This window comes from Bidens hawaiensis, unplaced genomic scaffold (genome assembly GCF_021521415.1).
Source record: "Bidens hawaiensis isolate Kalapana, Puna unplaced genomic scaffold, B.hawaiensis_p1.1 tig00022893_1, whole genome shotgun sequence".
NCBI lineage: Eukaryota > Viridiplantae > Streptophyta > Magnoliopsida > Asterales > Asteraceae > Bidens > Bidens hawaiensis.
Window position 1 is genome coordinate 1 of NW_027493579.1, and position 15602 is coordinate 15602.

Genomic DNA, 15602 nt, shown 5'->3' on the forward strand with positions numbered 1-15602 from the left:
GGTCGGATTGGGTTGGATTGACCCGTTTACTCTTAAGTCGTGACAATTTTGACCCATTTGCTTTTAGTCATCCAGTTTTGACCTGTTTGCTTTTTAGTCATGGCAATTTTGACCCGTTTGCTTTGTCATAGCAGTTTTGGCCCGTTTGCTTTTTAGTCCTGGCAAATTGACCTGTTTGCTTTTAAGTCAATTCACTTTTGACACGCTTGCTTTTTAGTCATGGCAATTTTGACCCATTTATCTTTTGTAACATAATAGCAATCAATTGAGTTACCACTCACGGTAAATTGCTCTGCTCGCCTATTTTTTGATGCTATAAAGCTCAGTCTCATTGATGAAACCGTATCATATTCCTTGTACAACATGTAGCAGATCCAACATGTGAAAGCATACATCATTGATATGTGTGCAAAAAATCTGAAATTAAAAGATTATCCTTGAACTAGTTAATATCATTACCATGTGTGCAAAAAGTGTTAAAAAAAGCGGGGCATTTGACTCTCAAAAGTCAAATGCTGGCTCTTTACATGCTTCTTTTGTGCGCAAATTTTCATATAAATTACAAAGAACATAAACTTACTTTAGAGATTTAGGTTGAATATTTGATATTGAAAGCTTGTCGATATCACTGACCACCAATTCTTTGCTGAGAAAAAACAAAGTCCCACCCGAGACGTTGACCGGAACAAGCAACAAGAGCGCAACAACAGTGATTGGTCCAAAAATCTTTAAGCTATAAATATCATAGAATGATGTTAAGAAGCGATTACAAATCTTTTGACGGCCGAAATTAATAACTAATAAAAATGGCAATTGGCATCTAAAGACAGCAGGAATTAACATCAGGACTTGTGACTGTGACAGTAAAATCCCCAATTTTAAACCTTTTTCATTAAAGAAGCTCAATTTATAATAAATTCAATAAAATTAACAAAGCCCCATATCAAAAAAGAGATTTAAAAGTACTCAAGAATGAAAATATTCAAGAAAATAACATTAAAAATCCCAACGTTCACAATCTTTCTCATCAATTTATCTAAAAAAAAGTATTTAACAAATGAATATCAAATTATGTACAATTCCACAAAATTAACAAAACCCCATGTCAAAACAGAGGTTTAAAAGCATTCAAGAATAAAAATTTCAAGAAAATAACATTAAAAATCCTAACTTTCACAATCTTTCTAAGCAACTTAACAACTAAACATCAGTGTTTAACTACAAAAATCAAATTATCAACAATTCCACCAAATTAACAAAAACCCATCTACAAAAAAGTATCTAGAACTTCATAGAATACACTTTATCAAAAAAAAAAAATTAAACTATGATTTAACCCGTATCAAAAACAAGAATTAAAAGTACCCAAGAACATAAATCCTCAAGAACACAGCAGAATCAAGACCAGCATGTTCAATAATATCAGGCTCCTTCATCTTCAAAGCTTGAGGCATCCAATTAAGGAAAGTAACATAAGTCCACAAATCAAGATTCACAAACTTGGCAACAAAATTATGTGCATGTCTTGGGCTGCTTCTAACTCCATTAATGTACCATTTAGGGAAGTAAACCCTGTCATTAATGGGTTGAATTCTGAGGACAGCAAAAGCCAACAAGAATGCAAAAGCACTTATTATGTTTATCAAAGCAGACACTCCAATATCTTCAAGACTTGCCATTGAAAAGATGGAGAATGTGAAGTCAGAAAGAGTTGGTTTTATTGGGATGTGAAACAGAATGCTTTGGTGTGATCTTCTTCTATGGTTTTTTTTTTGGTGGCATATGGAAAGTGGATTGATGTAATGATGGTAAGAGAATAATTTATTGTTTTTAAATATTTATTGTGACTTGTGAGTTGTGAACATGGTCCTTTGGAGTATGTTACGGAGAAAAAGGTTTTAAGAAATTGATCCTAGAATTATTGTGTAGTTTAAATGTTTAATTATGTTTTTAGTTGACTAAAGAGGAGCCTTTTTGCAGCATTCTTGTTTTTATAAGGTTGTTAACATGCACAGCTTCCGGTAATCAGCTAATTCCATTATTATATTTATATTATTATATATAATAATTTATAAGTTTGGTGCCGCAAAGCACCTACTGGATCACTTTGCGGCACCCTATTGATAATATTTTTCTTTAAGTTTCGGCTCGTAATAAACGTAATGAAAATTTACCGAATGTGAATTTTGCTTTTGTTTGTTACGATGTCGTCTCGAACGCCACGAAAACCGATCGAATTCGCGTAGACTCACCACGTTTTGTTTTAGTTCCAGTACCGTAATGAAAGCCAACCGAATGTTGATTTATGTTTGTTTTAGTTCCGGGTACCGTAACAAACATGACGGAAACTGACTGATTTCGCGTAGACTCAACCGCCTCAACGTCTGGGATCGATAATGGTCGGGTTTACCAACAATTGAGTTTTACCTACCGATACCACACCATTGGTCCACACCAATTTTTATATATTTTTTTGTTTTATTTTGTCTTAGTTTCGATACAAATAGCGCATGTAATCAAAACCGATTGAATTCGCGTCGACTTATCATATCAATGCTTGAGTTTTACCACCGCTCGGGTTTTATGAACCTACTCGGCGCAACGCGCCTGAAAAATACTAGTTAATCATATATTCTATACCGTCGTATAACATATCTTCACGTATATGTTTATACATATGTATGCTTTCGCATTTGCTATGTTATACGACCATGTATAGTCACATTTGTTGACTATACAGGCATATACCGTTACATTCACTATTCTTTACAAGAGTATACCGTCGCATTGGTTGTTTATATGCATATATATTAGCTAATCATGAAATCTATACTCTCTAGTGTGTCATACATCATATCAATATGAAGGTTATTAATACCGTAGTAGTGCAAAATGCTGAGGAATTTGTTTTACCTTTTTAATTATTTTTATTTAGTCGCTATGTTGTTATTATTGGTAAAGAAATAACAATATGATAATGCAATTATTAAAAAACAAAATATGTTAATTGTGATAATGTAATAGCTAAATAAAAAAAAACTAAGTTAATATTTTCTTATAATACGTGAAGATATATTGCTAAAATTTTATACGTTTCCTTTTTTCACAAACACGTTAAATCATACTTTTTTTTATTATTATTTAGTCGCCTCTAATGATCTAACTAAACAATTACTAGGCTCTAAAGTCTAAATTTTAAAAACAAAAATATCAATTTTCTAGGAATGCATATATTGTAGAATTTGAGAATGATTACAAATTGGGTGGTCATTTGATGAGTCGTCCTCATTCTTTTGTTTATCTCGTGAGTAACCCATGGGTGGCCATGATTTTGGTTATATGGACCACATTTTAATTATCCAAACTATGGTAGAAGAATTAATATCTATGCTTGTGTGGACATGCTAAATCCTTATGGACAATAGAGATAAAGTGAAGTGTCTAAATATCACTAAGTACTCTTGTATTTTTCTTGTTTGGGAACGTTGGAAATTTTAGCTGATAACAATACCTAGTAAGATGCTAGAAATGCAAACTTAGACCAAACCCAAGACGCCACATTTGATGGTGCGCTTGGGTGGCGTGGCATGAGCAACACAAAAATATGGCATTGAAGAAGAAAACATTTGGAAAACCGCTCGTCACGTTAAAATTGAACACAGTATAGAAGAGGAGGTGAAAGAAGTGAGTAGAAAATAGGTAAGAGAACAACAGTAAAAAGCTATATACACGTATAATATATATTTTATTAAATACTGTTATTCATCCTAAGTTTAATTGTTTGCGAAGATGAACCATAAACATGCATGTAAAGTTGTGAAAACCATGTAACCTAGTTGAAACAAAAATCCTAAAACTTATTACAAATTGTCTAGAAAAATTTAGGTTACAGCTTGCAACATATATGGATTTGAAGCATTAACAGTACGTTTCTCATCTTCATAACTATCTATAATATATATAAACGAAAACCCAAGAATTATATGTGTCGCGATGTGGTTGCTCCCCCTTTTTATGAAAGCCATCAGATTTCTTGATTTTTAAATGGAGGCCTCTCATTGATTAAACCCAAATTCATGGGTATGGGTCTTACCAAAACCCGATAGCTCTTAAACGGGTTATAACATCTCATTAAATTAAAAATTAATCTTACCAATTATTTGATATGAAAATCCTACAAAATAGGAATATACTAAAATTTAATATCCAATTTAAAAAGAAAAAGATATTATTTATAATTAATAAATAATTTTATAGTAAAAAACATAAGCGGGTCATGGGTCACCAAATCCAGATAGCTTTTAAACGGGTTATAACATATCATTTATTTATGAAACCCTTTCATCATCAAACCCTAAGTATATTATTAACTTTCTTATAATAAAGAAAATTAAAATCCAAAAAATAAATATTAAAAAACAAAAAATGTAAAACAATGATTCTCTCAAGCCATCAGAATACTTTATTTGTAAATGAAGGCTTCTCACGCATTTGACCCGAATTCACAGGTAAATGTCTCACCAAATCCAGATAACTCTTAAACGGGTTATAACATCTCATTATATTAAAAAATAATTTCATCAAATATTTGATATGAAAATCCTATAAAATAGGAATATACTAAAAATTAATATCCTGTTTTATTTTAAAAAAAGATATTATTTATAATTAAGAAACAATTTTATAATAAAGAAAATAAACGGGTAATGTGTATCACCAAACCCAGATAGCTTTTAAACTGGATTATAACATATCATTTATTTGTGAAACCATTTCATCATCAAACCTCAAGTATATTAATTATTAACTTTCTTACAATAAATAAAATTAAAATCCAAATATACATATATAAATATTAAAAACGAATAAATGAATAATGTAAAACAATCCCCATAATACGGGGGAAAAATCTAGTAACTATAATAAATATTACTATATTTTTTTCTCTAACTTTTAGTTAAATACTATTATTTATTCCTTTACAATTACATTTTATCTCTCTGTCACTCACAACTATGGGTGTCCAAAATACTCGAACCCGAATAAGCTATTTAGAGTCAGGTAAAAAGTATTAATCGGGTTATTCGGATTACATAGAATCGGGCTTTGGGTTCATTTTTGGAAAATGTTCGGGTTTCAGGTTAACCCGAATAACCCGATTAGTGTTAATAGTTAACTTCAAATACAATATTGATGCAAAGGTAAAATAAACACTAAAAAGTCAATAGTGGAAGTTTTATAGAGAGTTTAATTATTATGCTTGTTTGTTAGCGTTCGTTTACGATCGTTCATTTAAGTTTGTTTATGTTCGTTCATGTTCGTTTACAACTTTACCATTAACATAAAACTATTAAATATTATTAGTATTTAGAAATTATATCACCATAATATTTTTTTTATATTTGTTTGTCAGTTTTCATTGATGTTTGTTTGTGTTCGTTTATTTATGTACACATATGTTTATTTATCTTTGTTTAATTATGTTCATTTATGTTCGTTATGTTCGTGAATTGTTTGCTTAGATTTTAAATAAACAAATAAATGAACATGAACATGTTCATGTTTTAAGCGAACGAACATGAACACAAATATTTGTTCGATGAAGTGTTTGTGTTCGTTTAAAGTTAAATGAGAGAACATGGACATGCCCTTGTTAATGTTCGTTCGGTTCGTTTACATGCCTATATGTAATTATAAGATAATTACTTGCGAAAGAAATTTAAAACTGAGTGAACGAGAAAATATTGCAACCAACAAGTTAGAAGCACAAAAATCAACTTACAAATATAAAGTAACATGGTTAACCCGATTTACCCGAACCTTAATAGGGTCGGGTTACGTGTTAAATTTTAAATTTTTAAAACCTGACTAACCAAAATGTTCGAATATTCGAAACTTCAAATATTCGACTTTGAACACCGTATTAATGGATAAACAAGGTCTCTCCAAATATATGTGCGAACAATAACAATGTAGCATTTTATCGGTTCTATGAGTGCTCTTAATTTTAGTTTTGTAACCTTTATTGATATCCCTACATTTGGCACTATACTGGCAATGGTTTGTCATGTGGCACCAACTTAATCGTGGAGTCACATGTGCTATGCCAACTTACCTTTTTTTATTAGAACCAATTGTTAATACTCTCCACTCTTTTTTATACCTATACATCATAATATAATTGTTGTTAATAAAATTTTAAAATTCATGTGTTATTAAATAATAATAATAATAATAATAATAATAGTAGGTGTGTGTAAAATTACTGTTAAAATACAGTAAACTTGTATTTAAGTCAACAAGATTTACAATTGCATACTAAATAAAAGAAACAGTAGATTAAAATAGCTTATAAAGTAAAATCACATTACATAATCAATCACACCGAAAGTTACACTACTTTTAATCATATCATACAAACAATTAAAAAAAGAAAAGAAAAAAATAATCCTTTAATGGGCGTCCCACAAGACGCATACGCAATCATTAGCCACACAATTGGTCCCCACTCCACACGAAAAGTTCACGAGAATAAAAAGTCCACTTTTAGGTGGTGTTTGGTACAGAGAAAAAAAATGAGAAGAAATGGAAATAGAAATAGGAGAGAAATGGAATTGGAAAGAAATGAAAATAGGTGGAGAATTGAAAATCATTTCCTTTGTTTGGTAGAATAGAGAAAAGAAGTGAAAATCATTCTCCTTCTCTCAACCTAACTCTTCCAGCTGCCACCAACTCCACCTTCTCCTCTCTCTCTCCGGCGACCGTTCTTCCTCCTCTATCTTCTTCTAATCCACCACGGCCACCAACCACTAAAACCACAGCTGCCGCCAACCACTCCGCCGCGATTTAGGGTTGCTAGTTGCGAACGGACGGACGCCGGTCGGAGTAGGACGCGACGGAGTAGGGTTCCGCCAGTCGGAGTAGGACACGAACGGATGTTTTTGCCTACATCATCGCCGGAGTTGCTAGTTGCAACGCGACGGAGTAGGGTTCCGCCGTGCCGGACATCATCGCCGGTCGGAGCAATGGAAATAATACCATACACACTTTTTGCCTACACCGAGAAGACAGATGAGTAGAGCAGAGAAGCGATGGTGGCTCACAGAGAATTCCATTTCTCTTCAAAATGGAGAGAATTGGATTTCTCAATTTTTTGCCTACACCCAATTCCCAGAGAAATCCAATTCTCCCCCCAATTCTCTACCTAATTCTCCCAAACAATGGAAATCCATTATATTATATGCATCTGGATTTATGTAAATGTCTTGGACAGTGGCTTGACATTTAAACCGGATGTTCTAGGACCGGACCGCGGTTGACTCGACTATCTTTTACTTTTTATTTGGTTTCTGACTTTATTAGCTTTTCTCGGGTTCTTTGAGATAGTATATCACAGTGTCAAATGTATGAGTGAAGTAGTTTATATAGAAATATCCCCATCCATACTTCAGAAAACTGTTGCCATTCTTTCTCCATTATTAACAACTAGGTTGTTACCCGTGCATTGCGTCATGTGTTTGGTAAAATACTGGCGTTGCTTTCGCAAGCTGGTGTGAATTTGGTGGTTATTGACTACGTTCATTATGATACCAAAGCTAAATCCAACAAATAATCTTGTCACCCTAACGTATTTAAAACAAATTAAAAATGAAACAAAAGTGACATACCAAGTTGACACAAATTTAGTAGGTATCGGTTAGGTTTTGTTCGATACCGGCAAGAAAACAATCAAATCCAGTTCTTGTTGTTTAAAATAACTTTGACGTGTGTTTGGTTCGTTGATTTCTTTTATTATTTAAATTTTATAAACTTAAATACGAACTTAAAAAGTGATTTAGAGTTATTTAGCAATTAATAAGTAAATTACTACAACTGATATCTTATTCTAGTGACAAAGGTGTATGGCCCTCGATTAAAATTTTGGGCATTCAAATTTCATTTGAGACATGGTGGAAATATTTAGCTATTAAAAAAAAGTAAATTACTCACATTATAAAATAACTAGGTTATTGGCTCGTGCACGACACGGGTGGAAATATAGAAATCGTCAAGTAAACACATATATTATTTCAAACGACAAACTATTTTTTTAATATATTTTTTGAGACAGCAACATGATTTGTAATTGCAATTCATATTCATACACAAAATAAAGTATTGAAATGCATAAACTTACAAAAAATGACTTTATATAGTAGAATGCTATTGAAGAAAATTTAAAACTTTAAAACATAAACTTTAAAAAATAATATTAATAGAAAACAAACAAATTTCACTAACATTAGTCTGGAAAACAGGCAAATAAGAAAATAAGCACCCAAAAAAGATTCCCGATAAGTGTCCAAGAATCATTAAGACTTTTTACCATCTTCGGGCTTTTTTTCTTCCTGGACCGAGAACATAGTTGATGGTATAAACATTCATACACCAATCTAACAAATAAACTAGAGCACATCCAAATCACATTTAAAAACCAGAACCAAATCGAAACATTTTTAAAGTGACATGTTTTGACCAAAACCAAATAAATACATTTTGAGAATGACCTATTTTAACTCGAACCAAATCGATATCTTCTAAAATTGACCCGGTATAACCCGAACCAAATCAATACGATTTTAAAAAGACATGTTGAAACCCGAACTAAATCGATACATTTATATTGACTCGTTAACCATAACTTAACCGATACTCTTTTAAAATGAGCCGTTTTGATCCGAGCCAAAGTAAATCAAAACATATCTAAAATGACTCATTTTCATATATGAAAATTGAAATAACATATTTGAAGATTAAGAAGAAAAATGAAGGGTAACACATACAACTAGTGGTGGCAAATGTGACACATGGTTTGAATGAGCTGTAATAAAATGTATATAATGGGTCAGAATGGGTTAAACTAAAAAAAAGAGAATGATTGAAACAGGTCAAAACGGGTTGACATTTCCTGAGTTTTTTTTAATGGAATGAGAAAAACGGAGGAAACTTGTTAGTTTTTCAATGGAATGAGAAAAACGAGTTGAATGAGTTTTTTTTAATGTATATAATGGGTCATAATGTACGTAGTTCCTTATTTTATATATATGCATCCTCAAAACACTATTGGATATATATGCAATACACATTATTTCACCTATATATGCATACTATTGTATCTTTGTAATACACATTATTGCACATATGCATTACATCGATAGGTTTTTTTAAGAAACAATATCAACTTATTAGAAGAATAAAAGAAAAAGAAATTACAAAATATTTTTTAAAAAAAGTTAAAAATAATTATTTATTAGTTCTCTAGTTCCCTCTTTAATTCTCTCTAGACCCCACTCCTATATATATATATATATATATATATATATATAACACCCTGACCTTTGGCTTAATATGCTGGAGCGGAATATATCGGGGCGGTACGTACAGATTGCTCACAAGCTCATGACACTATTAATGTGATAAATATAATTACTTCATTTCATTAAATCACAAGTACACAATTTGGCACTAATCAAATAACAATACAATAACTTCGAATTTCATTATGATATGTTTCTAATAACCTAATGGTCCAACTATCTAGTCTTCAATCCTCAAATTAAACTTCAAACTGCAGCACGTTTAAAATAATATATTTTGTCAACAATAATGTTGGTGAGAATTCACAAAGTTTTGCATACGTATATAATACGAAAAGTGTAAAATTCACAAGTCAAGATGTAATGCCTCAATCATAAAGTAAAAGAAAAGTAAATACATGATATTCCCGTTCGCTTGACATAAGTCAAATCTACTAAGGAACCTACGTTCGCCGAGCTACTTGGAGTATAGATAATGATAACGATACCGCCATTTATTAACAAAAGTCGAAAAATAGGCAGCGCAGGTACGTCCCGTCGGACCCTCCCACTTTGCGTTTGAGTATTTGTATGAGTCTTTTCCACCAACAAAAGCAATAAACACTAGCACATAATCACATAATTTACAAGCAATATGATACGAAACAAATACATACAAGACACGCATGTGAATTTTAGTTCACAACATGAAACATGAAACAACAAATAAAAGTTTGTAACGTGCTACACCCCAAAACGTGTAAAATTAAAAAGGGGTTATGAAAACTCACTTGTTAAATAAGCGATAATGAGTAAATAAGCGAAGATGGCTTTGAATGAGTGAACCGACAAAGTTCGATTTAACGAGCGACCTTTGATAAATAAATAACTAGGATTAAAATAAGGTTGAAGAAAAAAAGAAAAAGGTGGCCAACATGTTCGGTTTAAATTCTTAGACAAAAAAGTTTGTTAAAAAACTATTTTTGTTTTGTTTTATTTTTATTAGTGAAAGAAAAAGGTAAATTCTTTGGTTTTAAGTTGATTGATTTTAGCCTTAGCAAAAGAGTACGTTATAATAATTATTAGTTAATTTAAATGGGTTTGGTTTGTTTCCGAACCGAACATTATTCAAGAAAACGGTTTGAACGAGCGATTCGTTTTGGTAGGACCAATGTTGTAAAACTCACTAGGCGGCCCCTAGGTGTGTTCTTCGGGTTCGTTTTTCGGGTTTCAAGTTTTTCGGGTTGGGCTCTTCGGGTTTCAAAGTTCTAAATCTTGACCCGAAACCTAACCCAAATCTCTCACGGGTTTTTCTGGTTCGGGTAATTCGGGTTCGCGTTTTTTCGGGTTGGGTTAATCAGGTTTCGAGTATCCTAGAAAACAAACAAACAAAAGAAAAAAAACACAAAAACAAAAAAAAAATAAAAAACTACAATGCTAAAATTAAAATAACACATTCTTTTTTGCTTATAACACAAATAATCAAATAGCAAACCAACATAACTTTATAAAACAATTCAAAAGAAGAGTAAAATTAACTCGCGCCTTAATCGTATTCAATCGGACGTGATTTGGTTGTTCGATTTCGGTTGCTATTAGTAATAAACGGAAAACATAAATTAATAATAAACAATCGATCCATAATAGTTAGTGACAACAATCAATTAGAGCTAGATTATGATCACTTTAGTGGCTAAAACTTAGTTTATTATACCTAAAAATATATTTAATTTTAAAACTATAAGTTTATTCGGGTTGACCTGAAACTTATAAATCAAACCCGAGAACCAACCCAAATTACTTCGGTTCAGGTTCGGGTTAGTCTTTTCTCGGGTTCTGGTTCGGGTTCTTCGGGTCAAGTTAGTTCGGGTTCCGGTACGGGTTTTTTCGTGTCGGGTTTCGGGTAAAAGTGACAGCCCTAGTGGCCCCTAGGCGGCTGACCCTCTTGGAGGGAGCACTTGGAGTACTCAGATAAGATAAAAATAACATAAAATAATTATTGGATATTATATATATGTTAAGACAAACATAATTCACGTTAAAATAAACATAATTCATATGAAAAACAAAACATAATTCAAAAAATTCATGTTTTGTTGTTATTTTTAGCAATTTACTAAAAAAAAAATTGGTGGCTGAGTTAACCTTGGAGGCCGAGTAATCCCTAGTACTCCGACTTTTGACCGAGTTGGACCTTGGTGAGTAATAGTGGCCGAGTTGGGAAAAAGCGGCAAGGTTGATGTCCGAAGACCTTGGAATCGCCGATTCCAAGGCCTTAGAATCCGACTTTTACAACACTGTGTAGGACACAAACTCGGTTTGAGTCGGGTTTGTGTCTAGCATGTTTGAAATGGTAAGTTGAGGTGAGATAATAAAAAATTTTAGTCTTGTTTATTAGTTTGCAAGAGTTAGTTTTTTTAACATAAAGTTTTTATAACCGAGCATTAGACGGGCCGATTAACAAAGGATGATACGTCATCACGAATGTACATTGGGTTTGACAATAAGATTATGACCAATTTGTGTTTCAAAAATAAACACAAAAATTACCCGATGATTGATTAACGAAAGAGCATCACCTGAACAATTTGACTTTTAATAATCAAACCATGGACTTAAACACCAAAAGAGAGCTAGAGCATGAGTGAGAGTCAATTGGGTTATGGTAAAGGATTTGCAAAGGTAGAGTATGAATTTATAGTGCAAGAGTCGTTAATAACAATGCTTGATCGGATTAATTGGTCAAGCTAGTCTTTAGCCAAGTCTTAAGCAAGAGTAATGATAAAATTAAAAGGTTTGACAAAAAATTGATAAAAGGTAAATATGTTATACATTTGAATATAGTCTAGGTGAAATAACGATCTTCAAGACCAAGTCAAAAGACAAATCTCATAGGCAAAAGTCATGGAATTTGTCAAAATAAATAAATATAATTGAAAGTCATTTACAATATACAATTAATCATAATTAGTGAAAGAATAATAGTTGAAATGTGTAACATCCCGAAATTTCTAAAGTAATATTTAATATATTATTTTGTCGGGTGAAATAAATGAGTTAGTGGAACGATAATAATAATAGCAAAATATGAAGACTTAGTAGGATAATTAGATGGGATTAGATATGGACCAAAAGAAAATATGGGCCTTCGGTCCATGGGCTTAAGGGAGTATAAATACCCCCTTAAACCCCAATCCTTTCCATTCCATCCATTTATCCATCATAATCTCTACACACTCCAAAACACACACACAACCCGAACCAAGATCCAAAGGCGAGGACCCGAGCTTGTTGGTGCTAGATCGTCGTGACGAACCAAAGCAACATCAAAGACCAGCTCGTGTTCATAGTTCGACTCGTTTACGGTACGTTTATATCGAGAACTTGTTCGTTTAGGTTTGGATTAGTATAGAAATGATAGATCGGTGTTTGTATGGTAAAAACGAATCCTACAAAACTAAACTTACTGAAAATGGTTAAGATTTGATGGGTTAATCGATTGATAAAAGAACCCGTAACCTATATGCCTAAATCGCACCCCTTAAACATCGATGTTAGGCCGATTTGATGGTTGGGGTTTGTAGGCGCTGGTCAGACGATTCCGTTGATACCTAAATCGAGTTATTTGGTTAAGAAACGAAGATGATCACGGGGGTTAAGGACGAACAGGCCGATGCTGGGCAACTTCGCCTGCGAATTGGGCAACTTCGCCTTCAAAGCTTAACTTCGCCTTCAAAGCATAACTTCGCCTACGGCCAAGTTCGCCTAACTGGTAACTTCGCCTAAGGCCAAGTTCGCCTAACTGATAACTTCGCCTAAGGCCAAGTTCGCCTAACTGATAACTTCGCCTAAAGCTAAGTTCGCCTAAGGTTTAACTTCGCCTAAAGTCAAGTTCGATTAGAAAATAAATTAAAACCTAATGGAAAATGTGTTAAGACAGTTAATGTAAATAAAATTTTTCCAAGCTGACCTGGCAGCTCGACCCCAGCCAGGGGCTCTGCCCCTTGGACCCTGCTAGGGGCTGCCGCCCCTAGACCCCGCTGCCAGGAGCGCTGCCCCCGGACCCCCGTTCGTTGTGGGTCATATAAAGATAGAAATACAACATGAGTAGTAGTAGTTAATTGATACGTATACTTGTTACACAGTCAGCCGTACACAACTGAAGAAAGGGATAACTATTAACGGAGAGCGTAACAGGATTCAGGTGAGTTCTAGCCCCATTTATGTGTTATGTTTTCGGGGCTGTGTGCATACTCGATATGTTTGTTAATACGCTTATCCTAAGAGATAAGTGTATGCCTTATGTGAATGATGTGATATGTATGAATGATTGCTTGATGGTACGTGAACGATCTTCGGATATTGCACGTACTGTCAGGTTGTAACGCTATGTATAAGGTAAGTATGATATGTATGCTTATGTGTATGAACGTGATAAAGTTAATAAAAGAAGGAAATGATGGTTGTATGGTTACGAAAAGGGTACCGAGCCCTAATAATACTCGAGGTATGATGTATGGTTGTATGGTTACGAAGAGGGAATCGAACCCTACTAATATTCGAGAACTAGGGAACCGAACCCTACTAATATTCGAGGAAAGAGGGTACCGAGCCCTAATAATACTCGAGGAAAGAGGGTACCAAGCCCTAATAATACTCGAGGAAGGAGGGTACCGAGCCCTAGTAATACTCGAGGTATGATGTATGGTTGTATGGTAACGAAGAGGGAATCGAACCCTACTAATATTCGAGAACTAGGGAACCGAACCCTACTAATATTCGAGGAAAGAGGGTACCGAGCCCTAATAATACTCGAGGAAGGAGGGTACCGAGCCCTAATAATACTCGAGGAAGGAGGGTACCGAGCCCTAATAATACTCTAGGAAGGAGGGTACCAAGCCCTAATAATACTCGAGGAATGTAGGGCGTAATGCTCTTTATAACGTAAGATATGAAAGTAAGTTAATACAAAAGAAAGTATGAAAGTATGAAAGTATGAATGAAAGAATATAAGTTTATGTGTATTGTATAGTGTATGATTAACTAGAACTCACTCAGTGTAGCTGACTTTTAGTATGCAAGCAGGTGAGTAGGATGAGGCAGCTCGCTTGAGGAGACACGTGGCACTGAATAAGAGGCTGGCATCGGAAGACTCAAGACGTTTAAGTTTAATGTTTCGTTTATTTTGAAAGACAAAATTATGTTTTAAGACAAGATGTGTTTTGATATGAAATGTTTTAAGAAAGCTTTTATATTCCGCGAATGTTTTAATTAACTCTGATATTTAGAACTGCGTTTATGAGTAAATCCAACACGAAAGTAGGGCTACCGGGTTCGGGGCCTTACAAAATGTAATCAAAACATAAATGAATTGAATTGATCTTGACTTAAATTTAATGTTTAAGATAACAATATTAATAATACATCATGATAATCACAAACAACATAATGCTCATATCCAATAATTAACCGTCTTTAATAATAACCGAAGATCCGAATTACATCAAACATATTTTAAACGGGTCGGTTTTTGGGTTTGAAAATTACGAATGTTACAATATATATATTAAGATTAAGGACATTATATAACTTAATGAAATGATAAAAATCATAAGGGTATACTTAGTATATACTAATGGGTTTAACCATGTACATTTTCAGGTAAAGCACTGTTGGTGATCAAGTCTCATGTCGGATTAAACAAAACCTATTATCGATAGTAAAATGAATTTGTAAATATGTAAATTTTATGATGATTTATGACACTTGTTTCAAGCATTACTTTGTTTTAGTTTGTATAAATCAATGTTTTAAAAAGTCAAATATTATGCATATAAAATAGATTATGTGATGTGTTTGTTAAATAAGCCGCATGAAAACAAAGTTCTGGGGCCATTTTCCACAGCACATTTTAATTTTAAGTTATAAAATTTTGATGTTACAACGTGTTTCCTGAATGTTGTTATAGGAAGTGATTTTATGAAAAGATCAACTAAGTTATTGCTGGATTGAGCATATCTTATGTCGACCTAATTGTCTTTGATAAGGTCTCAAGTATACTCAAAGTATCTTGGTGGTATATGCTTTGTCTTGTCACTTTTGATATACCCTTCATTCATCTACGAGACACAAACTGCGTTATATATCTTCATAGATAGGAGTTGGACTTCGGTCTTTCTCTAGTCCACAAGAAGTCAATATGTGTCGTGACATATATCTTAACTATACACGTTCTCTTAAAGCTTCATGTAGTGCAATAACTTCGGC

The 15602-nt window shown here is 33.2% G+C and overlaps 1 pseudogene across 1 annotated transcript; it reads right to left on the reverse strand.

Moving 5' to 3' along the window:
* Positions 1 to 191: 191 nt before the first annotated feature.
* LOC143566457 (hyperosmolality-gated Ca2+ permeable channel 1.8 pseudogene) lies at positions 192 to 1729 on the reverse strand (annotated as a pseudogene). The gene is made up of 3 exons (XR_013141233.1): positions 1366 to 1729; positions 581 to 733; positions 192 to 417 (listed from the first exon to the last, which is right to left on the reverse strand). The product of XR_013141233.1 is annotated as a hyperosmolality-gated Ca2+ permeable channel 1.8 pseudogene (transcript).
* Positions 1730 to 15602: the final 13873 nt, after the last annotated feature.